Here is a 21,373-nt window from a genome sequence, read left to right on the forward strand (position 1 = left end):
ATTGCATTTTTCCACTAGCAGGAACGCTACTATTCCAAAATTATCGTAAGATTCACATTTTATACTCTATAGCAACTTTCACCCAAAGTTTTCAAAAACATTTACAGCATTAGTCGAGTTTCGCAAAGACAATTGACTTTTCTGGGTGAATTGTGCTACAGAGACACTGAACGACCTCCTAGAATAACGTCAGCCACGTGTGACACAGCCAATAATATAACTGAGAAAAGTGCTATGGCTGGCAATCGAAATGCTTTGCAGGACCGACCTAGCAGAAAAGCCTGAAAATGCCAACTGTCGATTTGAGCTGTAATCCACTATTATGCTTGCTAGTTTCTTGCTTATCGAACTTTGGGGAAAATTAATTACGTCCACGTTTACCCGTACCAGCAGAATTTCTTATCAGAATCACAGACTATGGTCCTGCAGAATGAATTATCTCTTGGAGGGGAGAGGTAAAAACAAAGATGCTAAATACGCTAAGAACAAAATCCCTCTTCTCAGACTAAGCTTACAAGAATAATAAGCTCAAGACCCGCTTAGCAAAGAAAAGCTGCTCTTCTTTCTTTCTTCACGGCACCATAGGTGGTACTTTGCAACAGAAGTAGGACTCCGGCAAAACACTGATTACTTCCGTCAAACTATATAGAGACAGTTATTTTTCCTACAAATGTAGGAGGGGCATACTACGTTTTTCCTCCCTGTACGTTAATGCTTTCAGTGATGACACTTCTTTCCATGTCTTCCCACTCCAGCTCTGTCCGCTACGGTTTAATTCAGCCCCACAGCTCCAAAAGCTGCTCATTAAGCACAAGTCTGCCTTTTCTCCGGCGCTGTATTTATCAAGATGACCTTGAAACTTTCTCTGAAACCGTCTGCTCCATGTGGGGAGAAAAAGCTTACTGACCACCTCTTTCAAAGAGTTGTATTTGGAAGTGAGCTGATCAGCTTGCTAGAAAACCTACAAAGAAGTGTGTAGGAGAAGCCTGCGTAGTCCATAGCCGCAGCAGGTCATTCATCTAGGTAGCAACAATGTAGTGACAATTTAATGACAGCATAACTCTGACCTTTTCTTTTGCTTCCTCCCTTACAACCATCCCCGCCCCCCGGTAATTAGCCTCAGCTGATTTCTCAGAACACAGAGCACAGTCTCTCCAGGCAACTTGCAATCCTTCTGGTTAGCAATTAGACTAAAGATGTTAAAAACTAAACACGTCAAATGTGATGTAGACGGTACTCTTCCTTTCTTGGCTGGTGGAGTTTAAATACACTTTTATTAGAGGCAGCTCTCTCTGTTTGGAGGATTTCTTTACGAAATGCCCAGCCACACCTCGGAGACCTCGAGGAAGACAAGCCAGCTCCCCTTTCCACTTGATACGCAGCAATTCCACGTATTCATGCCTTGTTCAGGCCAGTGGAAGTGAAGACTGCATATCGCCAGACTTCAGCCTGCTCTGAAAAGCTCACTTTTAAATTGTTTTAGAAAGACTAGGAAGCTTCACAAGCGGAAGCTGAAACACAAAAGAAGGCTGGAAACAGGCCTGAAGGCTATTTAGAACTGGAGTCTATGCACAAACAACACATGCTGTTGACAGCAGCAAAGCAAGCTAGGTGCGCCTCTGGCTAGTGGAGGAGATATTCATACACAGTATTACAATTTACATTGTCAAAAGAGACTACAGCTTGCCTGTGCTACTACGTAATCCCCACTGAAGACTTGAAAATGAAGTAAGATGGCTACATATGTAGCTGACAGTGAAAGCTTCCCCCAAGTCAAACGCATTAACCTTCTTCTAGCCTTTGGTCCAAACAAGCCAGTATCTTATCTGAAACGTCGTAGTAAGTGTAAGACAAGCTCATCAGCACATGCACAGCTGTTCCTTGGAAGTTATTTAAAAGTCAATGCACTGCAGAAGAAATCTCTCAATCTTTCAAGAGCAATCAATCTAACTTTATGGAGTTACCTTAACCAGCTGTGGATGAACTATTTGGTCCTTTCATCCTATTACGACCCCTGCGTAAGGAAGGAGTAATCGATTTAGCCACATGCATCTTTCTTTAAAACATTTCTTTTCATGTCTGCTTCCAGAGAAGTACAGGTATGCCGACCCAGGAAGCCTGCAACGAATTTGATTCTAGCACTATCACTTGTAAAAAACCAAGCAGAGTTCTACTAAATTGAAATGACTACTGTCTCCTCAGGTGAGTACTATCAAGCATCTCCAACACTCTCAAACGGCCAAAACCAAAGCCGATCAGCTATGCCCATGCTGATTTGCCCACTCATCACCTAAGAACATACTCACCGTTCTTTGAAGTTTGCTGTCGGGTTCCTCTTTTGGTTACAAAAGAAAGGAAAGTTATGAGTCAGGACGGGGTACAGCCCAGCAGACGTGTTACTCATAGAGGGCGCTACAGTGAAAGACTGACCTATTAAAATAATTGCTGCAATGATTGTGCCGTATTTACAAGGATAAAAACTATCCTCCCACCCCAAAAATCCCTGTTTTGTATTGAATGCTTCCTGAAAGATTATCCAGATAAACTGTTCTAAATAGAATTATGAACGATTCCTTCCCTAGAAAAATGTCATCAAGGCTGGTATTTTTATTTTTAAACAGAAAATTGCCGTATTTCAAAGCATTTAATTATTTTACACCCTCGTTCCCATAAAGGCACTTTCTCCTTAATAATCATAGAATCATAGAATAGTTTGGGCTGGAAGGGACCTTTAGATTGGTCATCTAGTCCAATCCCCTGCAATCAGCAGAGGCATCTTCAAGTAGATCAGGCATTATAATGTCATAGCTTGTAATGTCAGAGATTATAATGTCATAACCCTGATTCTTTGAAGTAAATTATGGCATTGCGAGTTAAAGTGGAAAAAATCTCCAAGTCCAATAATCAAGAAAAAGTACCAAAAATGCAAAGTATCTCTTTGAATTCTTGAAGAACGGACAAAAAGTAAACAGTACAGCCCCCTCTGTTTTTCAACAAGTCTACTTACTGGAATACGAAAGACTAGAAAATTTTAGAATTAAAACCTCAGATTCAGCTTTAATTACTATTCCCTCCAATCCTCAAGAGAACACACAGGCAAAAATTTGTTCTCTCGGTAAGAAAACCAGTGGTCCAAAGAAAGATTAAAAAAAAAAGATGACAGGCATGCTTGCCATATTTGTTTTAGAGCATCCCGAGAATTTAAAATTGTATGTTACTTAAGGATTTCCTATCAAAAGAAAAATAAGAATAAATATTAAGTAAGAAGTCTTAAGATCTAAATCTGTACAGTTAAAACATAAAACGTTTCTGTGCGCACAGTTTGCTACGGGGACGGGAGAAAAGCTATAGAAATAATTTACTGTGGTATCCATTCGAAATGCTAAGAAACACGGCAGTAACGCCTAAATATATTCCCCGTTTCCATTGTAATGCTCCGGCTCTGAACGGGGCAAGCAGAATACAGAGAGCCAGTAATGCCACACTATAACATGTTTAATTCTAAATAAAAAAACTACTAAACTCATGAAAATATCCACTTGCCATACAGAATTTTTGTCAATATGGAAGATAGAGGAGCATACCAACCACATCAATTGTGTCTCACTTCAGCTGAAAAACATTTGACAGAATGAGTGCCATTCTGCAGTGGCCAAGCAAGCTTATCACAGAGGAGGGCAAGACCTCAAGCACAAGAAAAGCAAGAGCGCAGTGTAATACACAGCAAATCCAGTTCACCACCGTGTTCCACACTTAAAAAGCTCTGAACACGTTGTATTTTATGGATAATTTTCATTTCTTTTTTAAAATAAAATTCTGTGGCCGGTGCCTTACCGCAGTCTCTCAGCTTATGGACTGTAGGGTGGAAAAAACAAAGCAGGCCTATTGTTTCATCATTAAAAAACTATAGATGGCTGATCAAAACTAAGAGATGAGACAGCTTCCAAAGTTGTAAGATGATACGTGTTCCCCTCCTTCAGGCTGTGATCCAGGTCCTTAACACACCGATGGATCCTCCTCCTGCAGTTATCCGATGCTGCTCGACTGCTTTAACTTAGTCCAACTTCCATTGTGCTAATAGGCCTTGTCAGTAATCGGAGACTTTTCTCAGGGCTGCATGTTACAGTACTTTGAACCGGATTCATTTTTCGTGCAGAAAATTTAAGAAATTTCTCACTTTGGAAGAAAACCAGTTTGGTTATGCTGACTAGGCTTTAACAAGCGCTTCGGCTGTGTCACTTCTTAGAGCTGAGCTCGCAGCTTGGCCACACGCAACGGCTGTTCTGCCACAGCCGACAGGGCAATGCAGCAGGGATATAGGGAACCAAAGGGCAGGGCTGTGGGAACTGGCGGGGGGAGGTTATGTTCAACTAATATCCTACCCAAAACCTCCTCTTGTAAGGAAATGCTGCGGTGACAAGCAAAGAGGGGAGCGTCCACCCGTATTGCTCTGCGGGTGTCTATCAGCTGCTGGTAAGCTTTATGCTGAAATGGCCAGGGCTGAGTTTTATGAGCCTTCGTCTGAGGGGAAAAAATGATTCCTGAGAGAGAAGGTGAGAGAGACTCGCCTTGTTGAGCGTGCAGCTCTTTGAGGAAAACTCTGTGGTGTGGCCAAAGAGGATTTTCGGTCCTGTTGTGAAATTGTTCCATCCCTATGCCATTATTAAACTGTTTTTATCTCAACCCACAAGTTTTTCTCACTTGTGCTCTTCCAATTCTCTCCCCCATCCCACCGGGGCGGGGGGGGGGGGGGGGGGGGGGGGGGGGTGAGTGAGCGGCTGTGTGGTGCTCAGTTGCCAACGGAGGTTAAACCATGACGCTTACCAGCTTGTGTTCTGCTGGCACTGTACGTATATGTGTATGTGTAAGACACCTTCCCCCCCACCCCACCCCCCCAAAAAAAAGAAGAAAACAAACACCCCACCCTGAAACTGAAGTCCAGTTCTGGACACCTTGAATGCATTTTACTGATGAGTCATTTTCCTTTAGGCAGAGTGGACCCAGACGTATATGCTGTGTCACTTAACTGTTCAGTACACAGATTTCTTGTAAATCTCAGCTACTCGGGTCACATTCTTTGTCAGTGTTGGAGTAAGAATTTCAAGTAAGATGGATTGGTATCTGTGTGCTGGTGGGATTTTATTTGGGAGATCGCAGATGGCCTTCAGCTTTGAGGATCAAATTCAACCATGATCCTGAAATTTAAAATGAGAAAGAAAAACACCTTCCCCCCCCCTCCCCTGACCAGCTTCAAGGTTTGTAAGTGAATTGGCCTCTATATTCCTCGTGCCTCTCTTGTCGTAGCTAGCTCAAGAGGACTACCCACGGGTGTAAGTTTAGGTGTGTGTTGGAGACTTTGCAGGATTGAAGGCAGGTTGATGAACAGCAAGGAGAGATTTCCCCTCCAAACGAATGAACTTGTGGCTTTTCTGAGCTGCATCAAAGTGGTTCGTGTTCATGTCTGTCTTCCAATCCCGGAAAGTGTCCCTCATCTCTAATGCTGGACCGAGTGCTTTCTGGGCAGGATGGCATGGTAGGCTGGTCCTCCGTCCCTGGGAATGACTCTCAGAGGTGGTGGTCTGGTTTTCTAGAGCTGCTGAATTCTTCTGCAGAGCTCAACTCCTGTGCGATTTAATCTTGGTTCTGCAGAGCTTGTAATCGGGGGGATGCCTGGGTCTCTGCTGGTGGGGTACGTGGGTGTTGAGAGCTCAGCTGTGCCTGTGATGTCTGCTGCTGCTGTGGTTCCTGGATTCCCACATGAATGAAATCTGAACACAGTCTCTGTTAACAGCTGTTCTCAGTCTTTAGGAAAATCAGGTGCTGAGACTGAACTACTTAACCTGAAACTGCTTTTTCTTCCAGGGAAAATGCTGCAAGAGATTAAAAGCCTTGTCGCTGGGGAACCAAAGTATTGGCTGGACGTTATTTCTATTTGGCGAAACCTTCGTGGGAGCGAGGGGAAAAAAGACGATGTCTCTCAAGAAAACCGATTGCCCCTGAAGAGAAAATCAGAAGAAGAGAGAAACATTGCAACTAAAAGGCAGAAAGCAGAACAAGTGAGAGAGCCTGTGCCTGGGGAATGTCAAGTGGAAGCTGGAGAGAGGTGTGTGGTACCAGAGAGAAAGAGCGATCAGGACTGCCGGACTGAAAGCAAGACTTCCTTAGAAGACCCTTCCAAAAGCAGTGGAGAGAAACCTATTGCGAATGAGCAGCTTAGGTTCAGTTTCAGAGTCTCCTGTCGTTGTAGTGGGTGGAGCGAGTGCCAAAATACTTCCCTCACAGGTATGCTAAAGTACCTCTGTTTTAAAAGAATTTAGCAAAGGTGAAGGGAGGTGCGTAGTTTGTCGTTTCAATTGCGTGTTGCGTGTTTCAGAATAAGAGACTGATCGAAGCTTTTTCCGTATTTTCTCAAAAAAGCCCTTAACCTGCGTTTACCTTAAACGGGTGGAAATACAAGGGCTGTTGTTAATTTCTGGGCACTGTTGCCCTGAATGTTTTTCAAATCAATGCCTTTTATTGTGGATGAGTAAAGGTAAGAGGTTGAGGTGGCTGGGCTTGTGGAGCCTGGGGAGCGATCTGCTAGTACTTTACAGCTAGTTCAAGGGCCATTGCAAAGACAGTGGACCCAGACTCCTCTCGGTTGCGGCAGACAGCGTAAAAGAAGGGCAAAAGCCAGAACTTGCAGCTTCGGTGGGCTCTGGTTGGGTATTGGGGAGAACTTGTTCCCCAGGCGGGTGGTGCAGCCCTGGGAGGTGTCCTGGGAGGGGGGGGGGTGGATTTTGGTCCTTGGGAGAGAGTGGTGGCATAGAGACCTCCAGGGGCCCTTTCCGTCCAGCCCTCTTCTCATCTAGAAGATCTTTCTACTGTGAGGAAAACTTAAAAAATTAAAGGAGAAACGCTGTGTAGCTGCAATTTATGTAGATTTCTCTTACTTGAAGGTAACAGTAGTTCAACTAGATTCTGCCCCCCACCCCCCCCCCAAGCTAGTACCTTGGGAAGGTGGGACACGTGAGCCTGCCAGCACTAATGTTTGCTTAAATTTGTGCTGTGTGTTTGAACTCTCATAATCTGAAGGTAGTCAGAGCTTTCTAGATTGCATGAAAGCATTAACATTGTGAGCTGCAGTTGTGCATTCATAGGTTTTCTCTTAGGTAATCTAGTTTACAGCCATCGGAAATATTTTGTGCGTGTCAGAGAGAATCCTGAGATGATGACCAGTTTTGCTGTACCTTGGGCAGGACTTGAACTTCAGCCTCCCGCGCTCCAGCTGAGCGATAGTCATTTTGTCCTGCGGTGTGTTTGTTCTACCCCTGGCTCGCTTGCTGTGCCCTGTTGTACCTCTTCTGGCCTTTGTACGACTTGTTCTCCTAGCGGGGGTAAAGAGGGACTCTTTCTTTTCCCGGGTATTCATGAGGGTTGTGCAGTCAAGGCTGTGACGTGTGGTTTTCTTAAGTCTGTTGTTTTTACTGCCTGTGACTGTTCTTTCCCCTTGCAGGAGATCGGAAGAGCCCTTGGCATAGCGCTCGTGAAGCAGTTTGGGTGGCGGGCTGATCTGCGGGACCCCGATCTGGAGGTAGCGGTGCTTGTCTGCCAGGTGGCCTGTTGCTGCTTCCAGAATTGCCCCCGGTATCTTTTGTTTTGTTCTCTGCTCCCGTTGCACTCAGGACCGTGGCCTCTCCCTGTTTGTCTTTCTGCCGCTGAATTTAACTAGAAATCATCTGGTAGCGCTGAGCAAAGCTTTTTGGTAGCCACTGTGCGCGTGCCTTCCAGAGCGCTTAAATAAATACCAGCATGGCCAGCATGGGCCTGTACGTGAGGGGAAGGAGCCATACGGGCGATGTCTCAGGATCCAGCACGCTTACACACTGCTGGACTCTGACTCTGTTGAAAATGGAGATCACCTGAGCCGTTGGGCAGGTAGTTTAGCCTCTGTAGGGGAAGAGAGCGAGCGGCAAGGTTGTGTTCTCGAGGAACTCGACTTGAGAATGCCGTCTATGGAAGAGCCCCCTCCTAGACCCTGTCCCTGACAAGCAGCTTGCTTAAGGCACCCTCCATGGTGCGAGCTGTCTGGAGACCTTGGAAAGGACTCACTGCTCTTGACAAGCTGTTTCTCCATCCCTGTGCTTGGCGTATGGCAGCTGCTCTCAGCGCTGACGCTGGGAGGTCTGAGGCCTTCTGTAAAAGCTCCGAGTTCATCTACTGGCTCTGGTTTTCCCAGGCTGTCCATCAAATATGGCTTTGTTGAGCCTCAGGTGGGGCTCTTGTTCTGGTCCAGATTTTTTTGCTCTGAAACCATTCAAGTGCTGAGGACTGGGATATTTCAAAAGCATCACGTTTCTCGTTGGGCTTCCTGGGGAGGGACTGCAGCCATGCAAGACCTGTTGGGGAGCTCAGTCTTCCTTTGGCATGCTCTCTATGGGACAGGAGGACAATTTCTTTGAGCTGCCTATGCTTCTGGAAGGACTACCCACATTTGCCTTCCATCTGAAATACTGCTTAGCGGCACTTGTTTGTTTTGGTTTGTTTTGTTTTGTTTTAAAAAAAAAAAAGTGTGTGTGAGTAACTGAGTGCTAGTATGCAGTGAATAATCTTCTCCTGCTTAGAGTAAATGGTTTCATAATTAAAAATATCCATTCAGCGTTACAAAAATTGGTTCCCTTAAAGATTCAAGTGCTTGCTGATGGATTCCTGGCTGACAAAATTGCCCTCCCAGCTTGCTTAAATATTAAATCCTCTTTAAAGTGGCATTCAGATGACCTAGTGTGATTTCTTCCAATGAATCATAATTGTCTAAAGCATGTATTTTTGTTCTTAAAATCTAGGATCGGAAGTTCGTAGAAACATCTTCTGTGTCTGGTTTAAAAGAGTTAAAGCTATTGTCGTGTCAGGTTGAGAGCCTGTAATGTAATTTTTTTCCTCTTTCAGGTCTTTGTACATCTTAATGACATTCACTCTGTGGTGGGGATTCCTCTTTTCAGGTAGGCATTCTGCTCACCAGATTTGTCTTGGCAGTATCAGAACAGGCATAGCTTCTAAATAGTCTTGCTGTCCACTGTGAGTATTTATCTTCTGGTTGAAAGTTCACTGGACTGTCACATTAGTCTTGTGGTCTGTCTGGAGCTTACCTGAGCACGTAGGCCAGACTTTGCAGTGAGTTATGGATAAAAGCAGACTGTGGTTTCTGTCCGTTTGTCTGTCTGTCTGCAGATCTGTCCGGTTCATTTGTTCTTTCATTTTACGTGGGCTTTTCTGGGTGGCTGTACCATTATCTTAGGTTGATTTTTTTGCTGTCTGCAGGCTTCCGTTGGCAAACAGAGAGTATATCAAAACAGCAGGACTGCGGTCAACAATTGCGTGGGCCACGGCATCTCTGGCTGAAATCAGTGTAAGCGAACGTTCGTGGCAAAGATGTAGAGTCCTGAATGAAGCGGGGGGGGGGGGGGTTGCTGCTCGTCAGAGATGGAGCTGGAAGCTTTGAAGAGGTGTGGTGATTTCAATGCTCCATGCTCTAATGCATGTGGACGGGGTTTGCCTTATCTGTGATCAGAGTGCACTGTCACCTGCTGTTCAGCCAGGTCCCTGCTGTAATCCCAGGTCCTTCTCAGCAGAGGTGTTACTCTTTGTACAGATATATGTCTAAATGGCAAGATTTTTTCACTGTCCAGGCTTCAAACCTTGTTTGGGGTGGTTCTCCCAAGGGAAAACAGAAGCAAGGGTGATGTTTTCCACAGATTAAGTTGGTACCAGTATCTGTCTGCAGTCCACTCATCGTTTTTTCCCCTAAATGTCCCCTCAAGGCTAGATGCATTGATGCATTGTCTTTAGTGAAACTACTAATGCTTTTTAACTATATTCTCTTACAAGCAAGTTTGGCCTGGTAAACCAGTGATCATTGTTACCTACACTGGAGTCAGTGGGAGTATGTAGGTGATGTGTACATCCCCGAGTAAGCTTTGTCCTGGGAGAGGAGTCTGTCTTGCTTGGGATGCAATAACCCCTTTATGTTTGCAGGCGGGGGCCTTTGTGCTGGATCCCATGTGTGGGCTAGGAACGATACTGCTGGAAGCTGCCAAAGAGTGGCCCGTGAGTATCACAGCCGCAAGAGGCAGGACCTTTGCAAGACGGCTTGTAGTTGCATCAAGAAAAATCTGTCGCGCAGTTATACCAAGGTCCATTACTGGAAAGCTGGAACCAAACTGATCTTTCTAGGCAGTTGCTAAAAGTGTTTTAGTACAAACTTTCCTCCACAGGAATGTGAAACCAAGTTCTACGTACTTGTGCAGGTGGGGGCTGTATCTATAAATCAGTAGTAGAGGCAGCGTGGCTGTCTGTAGCTAGCTAGGATCTTGTTGTTAGGACATAGCCTCAATACTTCTGTAAGTTACAAGTGTCTTGAGCAGAACGTGAAAGCAGTGAAGACAGCACAGGCTTCCCCCATTCTTCCGTCCTCGGGGTCTAGGTGTTGCTCTGCGTAGCGGTAGTAGATCGCCCAGCAAGGGGTTTGTCCTGGAAGAGTCGTTCTTCCAACAAGGCAGTTCTGAGAAGGGTTTATGAAATAAATAGACCTGTTTGTCAACCAAATGGCTTTTCTCTTTTTCTCTGAACAGGAAGCCTGTTACTGGGGTGCTGATATAAGTGATTCACAGCTGGAGGGTGCAGCTGTGAATATTAGGACTGCAGGCTTGATGGATAAGATTGAGTTACTTAGAGCTTCTGTGAAAGGTATGTCTGTAGGCTTTCCAAGTGAGACATGTTTGAAGTTTCTTGTGGTTCTGGGATTACACGGGTAGTGTAGGTTCTCTTGGGGGGATGTGTAGTAGAACTAACGCTCAGCAAATAGCTGAGTAGCGACTCTGTAGTGCTAGCAAACGGATAATTATTTGTTCTCCCCTCTACCCCCACCCCCACCCCCCCCATTTGGTAACTTAAATGTACCAAATGAGTAATAGTGGGGACCCATTAAGCTCAGTGTTGAATTGTTAATGTTTTGCAGTAGGTGTATTTTAGATGACGATGCCTTTTTCCTGGAGAGGGAATTTGTTTGCTCTCAGTTCATGAGCTAGTCTGGGGAAAAGGTAATAATTTTATGACCTTATTCTGGGCCTCAAAGCCCGAGTCTAAATTAGTCCTTTATGAAATTAATGACAGACGAAAGCTGGGTGTTTTTCCCTGTGCATGGGTGATGAAGCGTATGCATATTTTCTTACCTTGCAATGTCTACTTCTTACCAGAATGGTAAGAAACATTACTATTTCTTTTTCTGTAAGAATATAGAGAGCGAGCTTTATTTCTTACTTAAAAGCTGCGACTGGCCCCGGCTTCTAGGGTAATGGAAGGTACTTTGATGTCAAGCTTTTCTAATACTGAACAAGTAATTGGTGTCTTTGTCGCTGGTCAGAAGCTGTTACTTCTGCATGTTTTGAGAAGGACTGTAGGTAACTTGTCCTTCCACTTGTAGATAAAAATTGTTATAAAATTGTTGTGCTGCAAGCGTTGCTCCAAGGGTGGTCCAAGAACCCTCTCCAGCCAATTCTGGAAAGGCTGGCACAGAATCACAGCTGGGTTTGGGTGGGAAGGGACCGCTGGAGGTCTTTAGCCCTGTCATCTGCTCGGAGCAGGGCTAAGCCCAAAGCTGGGTCAGGTTGCTCAGGGCCTTGACCAGTCGAGTTTTGAGCATCCTGAGGGATGGAGAACCCATAGTCTCGTCCTTTCACATGCTGGCTACGCTCTGGCCAGCACAGCCTGGTACGTGGCCAGTCTTCATCACCACAAGGGTGCAGTGCTGCCTCATGGTCAAGAGAACTGACTATTCCCAGGATGCAGAAACTCCAGGGAGATACTTCAAAGACATTAGCTCCAACGGAATCCAAGCGATTGTGGCTGTAACCAGATTCTTGCGGGGGGAGAGAAGGGGGGGGTGGGGGGGGGTGGAGGGGTATTTAACGTGTGGTTCCTTGCCATTCATACGTGTGCGTCTGAACATCTGCGCCAAGTAAAGTGCGTGCAAGGTTAGCTCTTCTTTTGCATTTTGCTTGTAAAGATGTACTGTGAGTCGAGAAGCATCAGTTAGTTTGGACCCATGCAGTCCCCTGTTCGGAGAGTCTTGCTATTGGGGCAAACGTATTGCCAGTAACAGGGACTCTGCAAGCTAAACCACGCTCTCGTGCATTTGTCTCTTCCCAGTCTGCATTGGGTTGGTAGCTTCGTAGTGCCGTTTGTGAGGAAGGGTCCAGAAGGATCTTACAGTTTTGTAAGGTGAATGAGGGCATAGCTGCTGTTCATTTTTCCGATAGTTGGATGTAAAGACCTGCCTTTATTCTGCAGCATTGCCGTTGCCTTCAGAAAGCTTTGACACTGTGATTTCGGATATTCCGTTTGGGAAGAAGTTCAAGATCACAAAAGACATACAGCTCCTTCCGGATATTCTCCAGGAAATGGAGAGGTACGTGTGGCCTTTGACGTGCTTGGGGCTTGGTGTAAATGTCATGATGGTTTGCGATCCGAAGCGTTTAGTCAGCTTCAGGTTTGCTTTATTCCAAACACTCTCCAGCTCTGTAATCTGAGCCTGTGCAGGCTGTGAAAGTCTGAGTCCTTTGCTTGTCCCGTAAAGGCTGTTGTGGCTTGTCTTGCAAGCTGTGGAAGTGCTGATGGCAGCGCAAGCTGACAAGGAATGAGCTGCTTGTGTGAGCCACGCTCACAAAGGTCCTTTACAAGGCGTGATGGTGACAGAAAGGAGAAAGAGAAGAGGCTGACCTTGACAAACTTAAAGCCTGGCCAGGCAAATAAAGCATTAATCCTTTCTCAGTTGAGGACTGCTTGTGTATAAAATCATAGGCTTTCCTTTTGGGTTCACAACCAAGCTTTTACCAGCCTGCCTTGTCAGGAAGGATCTCAGCCCAGAAAAAGGGGGTATGCATTTTCCTTTCTGTCAGCGTGTACTGGCATGTCCAGCTAGCCACCTGGTCTGCTTTTAGATGCCTCCTTTCATCTCTCGCCCTGTCGTTTTGTGGCAGAGTTGAGCCAAGCTAATGGCGGGCCGCTTCTAACGGGCGGTTCAAACCATCTGCCCCTTTCTTTCTTTTTTTGGCTGAAAACAAGCCCTTCCTGTAGGATGGGTCTTCAGCGGGTGTTGGTCTCGCTCACCCGATGCAGGAATGGGGTGGGAAGATGGTGAGGAAGGTGAGGTAGCGCCACAGAACGGCAGGGCAATCTTAGGTCAGCTTACGCTGACCATTCCTCCCTTTGGCCGTGCTTGTCTTCTGGTCTCATTTGCTCTGTTGGGCCATCCTAAGCAAAGTATTTCCTTGGGAAGGTGGGGGCGAGGAAGGGACCATTACCAGGAGAGCCCCACCAGTAAGACTGTTCAGTCCAGTTGCTGTGAACAGAACCAGGATAGTCTTCCCCCCGCCCCCCCCCTTTCAAAGCCAAGTGTAACGTTTCCTCATGTACAAGGAAAAACGGATTGCAAACAATGGTAAATTTTCCTCTGTTTCCTGAGTTTGAAAGCCATTAAGGATCAGTGGAACATGGAAAGGTCAGACCTTTTAAAGTTTCCAAAGGGAAAGGCCAGCTTCAGGATTGCCTTATCAACCTGAAAAGCTCTTGCTGCCCTGGGAAGCTGTTCCTTTGCAGACTGGTGGAGGCTCATGCAACCCAAAAACGGGGTTTGAAGGTGATACTCTCCTCAGTCCTTGGAAGAGTACTAAGAGTGAAAAAACACATGGTCCATCTTCCCTGCTAACACAATGGAAAGAACTCCCGAGGTCGGAAATGTTTGGGAGTCAGGATAGGGCCCAGTTCTCCCATTTAGGAAGAGCTATGAAGATAGGGCATTTAAATTCCATTTGGAGACGTAGCTTACTGAGTTGAGCCATGACCCTTGACGTCTTTAGGTGTTTTATCGAACGCACCTGGCATCTGAAGTGTCAGCAGTGTCGAGTTCTGCACGGGTGAATGAATGCCAGGCAGGATGAACACCTAACCTTTATTTTTCCTGCAATTGCCAGAGTACTTCGTGTTGGAGGCACTATTGTATTGCTGCTGAGCCAAGATCTCCATAAGCGCATGGATGGCATTACCAAGAGTGCTGAAAATGCGTCTCCTAATGCCATTTCTGATGGCGCAAGTGAAGCCGCCACTGCAAAAGCCCTGATTGTTGATGGGAATTCTTCCTCCTTGGGGAATGGTGTTGAAGAATCCTTTCCGAGCAGCCGACAGAGACGTTTTGGGTCTCTGGTGCCAGATGGCGTCTATGGGGTTAGTCTGGGAAAGACTGATGCTTTCATATACAAATACAGGAAGATCTCTACTGCTGGGAATCAGCAGCTTTCCTGCACTGTGCCTACGTGAACCTGAATCCTGCTACACCTGAAGAGCGGCATGGCAGTGATCCGGTGGAGCCCTGCTGATCCGAACCCTGTGCCATTTGTTGGCTCACCTCACTTTCTTTGGATGTCCTAAGGTGTTGCTTCTCTCTCTTTGGTTTTTAGGAGAGGTGGAAGATGCCTACTAGTGTTTCAGATGTTTTTACCATAAAATACTGTAATGAGACACAGCCTCTCAGTATCGGGAGGAGTTTCTCTGGGAGGGAAAGACTTCATTTGCAGAACTGCAAAACCAAATGCGGTAGTATTAACTGTAAATGGATTTCCACCTTCAGCAATGTTTTTAGGAAGCACATCTTGTCTGAAGAAGTCCCCAGCTCTTTTTGAGGGCTGGATGTTTGCTTTACCATGCGCCTTGCAGTCTTGTATTTTATTTTAAAGCTTGTTTCCGATGAGTTTGAAATGTCGCTATTGAGATCTCTTGGAGTGGAAAATAAACTATTTTCTGTATTAATTCTTTGCAGCGTTTGCATGTGTCTGAGGGGTATGCTTTAGGTTTTTAGGGTGGAGAGACTTATTTCTATCAAAAGTAATGCTTTTCCTCACGTGATAATGTTACTCCAAGGGCACAATGTAGAAGATGGAAAATCTTGCCAAGCGGATGAACGATTCAAAGTGACTTCTGCCTGCAAAGAACCATATGGAAAAATTCTGCTGGAAAGAGAGAGGTCTTAGCAATTCTTTTAGTCTATGCAAAAGGGATTTGGGGAGGAATAAGTCTAATTCAAGGCTTTCCCGTGGCTGCTGAGCTGACAGGGAAGTATTTTTAGAGGGAATGACTGCAAATTGCTTTCAGATGTTATTTTGGACAAGCATTTGCAACTTGGCAAGCTGGGATGGACTCGTGCAGTGTGTTCCTCTGCCGGGATTAGTGTGGAGATAACAATTAGTAGTGTGTTTGGGCTTTTTTTTTTTTCTTCTTTCTTTTTCTTTTTTGAAGTTTGTTGTGTGTAGCCTGTTGGAAGCATTACTTTATCCGTGTGCTTTCCACGGCAGAGCCTCTACTCTGGCAATCTTAGAGTTTGAAGTAAGAGCCTGTGGTGCGGACTGAACTACGGAGGCTCGAAGGGTATGAGGGTATGGGGCAGATTGATATGATCCTGCTGCTGGGAGTCCTGCTGTTTAGCTGGTACCTGGAAACGTGCTAGTGCACCGCAAGTACGGATTTGGGGCTTAAAGCAGTATTTTTATCATTATCTGCCCTCCCACCCAAGTTCAGCTTCCAAAGAGGCCTTGGAGAAGACAATGACGAATTCATCACAAGAAAGGTAACGGGTAACTTGTGCATGCCATTAGCTCTTTATCAGATACGCACAGTCAACAATAACGTGTCTCTTCTAACTAGCACCAGTGCAAGTTTGTTGTAGGAGATGAGGCTTCCTCTGGGTTGCTTAGGTCTTAAGGTATCCCAGGGACATAAACGCTGGCCGTAACACTGTTTTCAGTGCGGGTCTGAAAGAGAGATGAAGTTTGGGTTTTGAAAATTTTTTTCAGTGAAGCTATGTTGCCATGGTAGATAGCTAAAAAGTTCTTACTAGAAGAAAACACAGGACTTATCTCTGGACAAGGGAACAGAGTTTGTCTCCTCTCAAGACTGCTAAAGTTAGTGGTGAAACTGAGTTACTACTTTGTCAGACAGTTGATGTGTCTGTAACAAACCACAGACAGACGATCTGCTGGTAGTGGTTTTCTTGGGGTTGAGTATTCTTGAGTGTTGCATATCACGTATTCATTTGCACGGTTTTGTTTTCTGTGTCTCTGTAAACTTACTTGTCAACTAATTTAGCTTTGTCTAAAGTCTAGTTGAGAGACTGATTGCAAAATTGCTTTTCTGATTGCAGTGACGTGTCAGGAAAATTCTTGCATTTCGCCTTCTGTTTCTGTCAAACTTTCTCACGCAAAATGACACCTGCTAGAAAGGGTGAAAACTAGTTCTGCTGACGTACAAGTCATTTCTGTCTTTTGTGGTTTTGTATTTCACTGCTGCAGAGAATTTAGTTGTGTAGGGTGGTCAGCGAAGTGTAAAAGAATAGTTGTGGGTTTTTTTGGTTGTGAAAAAGAGACGCTGTCCTGTCCTGCTCAGTTTCAGGAAGTGTTTCTAGAGTTAAATGAGGTGGTTGCTTAATTTTGTTTGCTCTGTATTTACTTCATCTCTCATTTAGAAAGACTTCTCTGTGTCTTGGCATGAAATTGCCATTCTAATTGTGCCTGTTCCCAGGACCTCTGGGAATTTATGCCATTCTTGCGGGGTTTGAGTTCCAAGCGCTGCACGCGGTATTCTGACAGAGACCATGTTAATGATTTGTCTTGTTTGCCCCCATCCTAATACCTTTTGGTTTTGGTGGTAGCTGCACATTGATTTTAAGTATATTCCGAGGCGATTGTAGGTCCACTTCTTTTGTTCATATGATTAATTTATATCACAGCGTATCTTGGGGGGGGGGGAGGGGAGGGGAAATCATTGCTTGGGTTTAATAAAGGTTGAACTTCCTTTGCCGTCTGACAGGTCATTCATCTGGTGTGGGTGGACCCTGCCAAAGATTTTCAGCATCTTACAAAACGAAAGGCCCTTCTTTTACTTTCCTCTTTACTGAAATTCAAATAGTTGTGATCATTAGTGAGATTATCGTTCCTGCAAAGGTATCTGTTACACCATGTCTGCCTTGTTTCAGTTCTTTTCGTCATTTATGGCTTCAGCCAGTTAACAAATGAAGACACAGAGCTCCGTAGGGTGCACTTTGCTTGAGGTCTCATTTTAAAAAAGAAAAAGCCCGATTGTCTGCTCCCCAGCCTTTTGGCATGGGCATTGGTTTTGGTGAGGGAAGCCGTGTATCTTACCAGCTCAGCTGCTTCACGCGGAAACTCTCAGATTCCGTGGGTATCTCTGGGGAACACCCGGTGACTGCTAGTGCTTTCTGCTGCCAGCTGTGTTTCGGAGCGTCTGGTTTCTGGTAGCGCTCCTGTATGTTGCTGGAAGGGAATGCGTCCAGAACAGATGAACCCGAGGAGTCTCCTGTTTTGCAGAGTCCTACGAACAAATCTCTTCTCTCTGCATGCGTGCCCTTGCTCTCCTCTTTCCTGGGGTGATCCAGTAAGGCATCAATTCTTCTACAGCTTTGCTGCTTCTGAAATATTGAACCTGTGCCTTTTAGTTGTGTGCTTTTTGATAGGCGTTTTAGTCTTCCTTTCTTCTTGATTGACCTTACAGCTGTTGAAGCTCCTTTTGACTTTGCTAGGAATAAAAGTCTGTGCTTTGAAGGCTCTCTATTTCGGCTTTAATCGTCTTCTGAAGCTTGTCAGGCAGGCAGAGAGGGAGCATGTTTTGCCATCCCGTTTTCACTGCGCTGAGTAAGTACTACCGGGTTTAGTTTCCGTGACTGTGGTTTCCTTAACCAGGAATCCACGCCTTGCGTAGGGATTTTTGTTTGCCTTCGTTTCGCATCTTTTTGTTTAACATGACCTCTATCAAAGCATTGCTTTCTAAAATTGTAGCTCTGTCGGGTTTTGGCATCACGCCTCCTACCAGAATGCGGAACCTAATTCTTTTTAGCATAATTCTTAGTAGTTCAATTCCCGTTACTTACAGCTGTGACGTCGCAGGATGGACTGAACCGATACAACAGCTCACTGTTGCTCGAGAGGGGCGATTCCCTACCCTGCTCCTGGCTGTCTTGCCGCTTACCTCACGTTAGCTCTAGCGCTCAGCATGATGCCAGGGCTGGTGCGGTTAACTAACCTGGCAGAAAACTAGCCAAAAAAAGGGAGGCAGGTGGGTTTCTGCTGGCTTGGAGAGTTGAATCAGCTCCTGGGGGAGTCGTGGGGGTTTGAGAGAGGCTGAAGGGGAGGGCTGTAGGGCAAGGCGGTTGGGAAGCCGTTTGGGTGAGTTTTCCTGAAGAGCGGAGCTAGTCCGGGTCAGGAAGCCTGTCTGTGCCCTGGGTCCAGTTATCCCGTGAAGTAGCAACTTGTTTAGAGATCACTCGTCTGCATTTTGGTCAACAATTCACATAGGAAGTAGTCAAAACCAGAAGGGCCCTGTTGTTACTGTCTTAGACTTTGCTTTCTGGCCTAGTTTTTGTTGCAGCATTATACGCTTTATATTACCAGCTTCCATCTGAAGGACAAATATAAACGGGGCAAGAGATTTACCTCCTTGGACCTTGGGTTTTTCCGTCTACGCCGATTCAACTGCACGGACCTCTCCTTCTCATGAATCTGCTGCTGTGGCATATATTAGGGGCAGTGCTAAATACTAGCCTTCCTCCTCCTTTTCTTCTTTCCCCTCCTCTTCTTTTCAGACACACACCACGCACATCTCTTGCTCGGCTGGTGTTTCCCAGTGGAGCCCATCCGAGCACTGCCCCGCTCCATTGCTCTTTCCGTCTCCATTTCAGAGTAATAAGGTCTTTCCAGTTGTGGGGCATTTTGGTTAATGAATTTTTGTATAATGCAGTAACCTCCAAACCTGGATTTTTCTAGCTTTTATTTCTAGTGGGTGGCAGTTTTCTAGGTAACGTTTTGATCTGATATCCTACTGTTGTCACAGAGGCACTAGTAATTATTTCCTGTTTAATTAGGTAGGGCTTCTCCAGCTTGACTTAGCGGTTGGTGGATTTTTTTAAACGCCTCCCCAGATGTGGCAGTCCAGATCTCTGGAAGAGTATTGTTCTTTTAGCTACTGGCAGAATGAGGATCTCTATATGGTTTTCCAGAGCAGACATTGTATAAAAGCTGCACACATTTAGTAAAGTGTCTGCATGTAGATGCAGGCATTGTAGGCCAATCTTTGCTTCTGGAAAACCTGTGTGATGCATTCCCATTGACATAGTGAAATCTGCATGTGAAGGAATTAGTTTCAGGCTCCTGCTCATGGAAACATGGATGGGAGGGAGAACTTGGCTTTTTGCTGTTAACCTCATCATCAGAAAGGCTGGGAGTTAGAGCGCTTGTGGGGCAAGTGGAAACAAGAAATGAACGTGTGTTTTCTTACACGAGCCTCTTTGAAATTTTTGGTTGCATTTACCAACTCAAAAATACTCGTTTGAAGTTGTTCTTCAGCCCTCATTTATGCTCCTTATTAGTGCCCCAATCTCAAAACCCGTAAGTAACTTTAGCATAATCACGCTAAATGAAAGCATAAGGCGGCGTCCTCAACATACTGAGCTATTGTATGGTACGTGCGCACGCACCCTCAGTGTAAGAGTCGGAGCCAGCTCCAACCTGTCTTGACAAAGACTGAAGTACCGTATGTTTTTTTCAATCTCTCATTCCTCTGCAGAGCGTAGTGACCTACGGAGCCATAGCCAGAGCAACAAATTCCTGACAGCTGGGGACAATATTGTTAAACATAAATAAAATAAAATAAATTACCAAACTTTTTTTGCTAGACTAGCACTGTCCCTGAAGCCTGTGAAATTTTTCCAGCTTGGCTTCCACATCCCAGCTGAGTGCAGGCTACATAACTTCAGGATCTCCTCACTTGTATCCACTACAGTCGTGTCTCATTGATTACCTTACTAGTACATGTTGTCCCAAAACAGGTCTTCAAGTATTAACGAGACTCCCTGATGATCTCAGGTCTTCATGAAAGCTTCCGTAATTTTTCTTGTTAATCTTGGAGGTTGAAAAAAAAATGCTGACTTTGATGTGTTTGTTTCTTGCTATGAAAAGAATGTGTTGGGAAAAGAAATAAGGAACAAAAAAAAAATCTTAGTGCATGCTTCGGTGGTGCCACTTTCTCATCTGTTGCCTTCATTCTCTGGTACAGGTAAAAGGAACTCCTATTTTTGCTGTTCTTAATGTCTTTAGCGTCTTTGTTCCAGCATACGGTGATGAGTGGAGACCTTGCTACCATCGGTGGGGTGGGCAGATAATGACTTACAAGGAAGGCTGCCAGAGGAAAATTTATTTTTTAACTGCTCTTTCCATGGTCTGTCAAGTTTGGGCTAATGACTTGTATAGGACTCCCACTGGTCTCGGGATCTCTCCATAACCGCCTGCCTGGAAATTATTTGCAAATGCCAGTACTCCCAGCGCTGCAGAAGAGCATCGCCACACCAAGGAACAGTGGGAGGTTTGAGATCGGCTGTGCTAGGAACGGCCTGGGTAGATCTCTAAACGCAGGAATACACACTGCATTTATTTCCAGACTCTATTGCTGGCTATTTCTTATAGCCTTAGGGTTAGTTTTTCCCTCCACTTGTGGTTCCATAACCAGGTCTCAAGATGCCACGTTAAGAATCAATACCTTACAGTATTTGGCGAGTCTCGTGGCCAGTCATTAGAAGGTGTGAGCCCTTGAGCTCCTAAAGTGACTTAAATGAGACTATTAGCCACTGTAAAGGTGGGCACCTATCTGCATCATTAAATTCTGTAATCGTGGCCTTTTTTGATTTGAAAGTGGATGAGGGGAAAAGCAAAAGCAGGACTGGTCTCGCCTTCTGTGCCCTGTGTAGGGGAACGGCGGGCACGGCATTCAGTGCAGGGGTGGTCCAGCACAGTGCAGCTCTGGGTACCAAGACTGCCCTGGGGAGAGGAGAGGCTGTAGCTGAGCATCCTTCAGGAGCTGCTGCTTCAGTGCTGGGGAGCAGCTTTGCTGCCCTCTCCCCATAGCTGGGTACAGGGGCACGGAAGTATCCTGAAAGTACGGGGCAAATGGCTCCCCCGGTTTTCAGCTAGTAGTCAAATGCAATAGTTCTAGCAGAGAAATCATTATCATCATAATTTATGTTGCTTCTTAATGGCTTTTTAAAAATTCAGCTTCCTTGGTTGCTCAGTAGAACGTAGGCTTTAGCCTGACAGAGCCCCGTACAAAATGCAGTTTAGCTGCTGCGTAATTGCTGCTGAAGTTGGCCACAGAGCTGCTGTGTAGAAAACAAATTCAGGATGAGAAGTTTTGGTGGAAGACTGCTTCCTACAAACGTGTAGTGGAGAAGAACATGCTAGCTACAGAGTTCTTGCTGTTTGGTTCACTGGTGGATTATTTTAAATAA

At 45.4% G+C, this 21,373-nt stretch overlaps 1 pseudogene; it reads left to right on the top strand.

The window, feature by feature from the left end:
- Window positions 1-564: 564 nt before the first annotated feature.
- On the top strand, window positions 565-14,838 carry LOC143158684 (U6 snRNA (guanine-N(2))-methyltransferase THUMPD2-like; annotated as a pseudogene).
- The last annotated feature ends 6,535 nt before the right edge of the window (window positions 14,839-21,373 follow it).

This window comes from Aptenodytes patagonicus, chromosome 3 (assembly GCF_965638725.1).
Source record: "Aptenodytes patagonicus chromosome 3, bAptPat1.pri.cur, whole genome shotgun sequence".
NCBI lineage: Eukaryota > Metazoa > Chordata > Aves > Sphenisciformes > Spheniscidae > Aptenodytes > Aptenodytes patagonicus.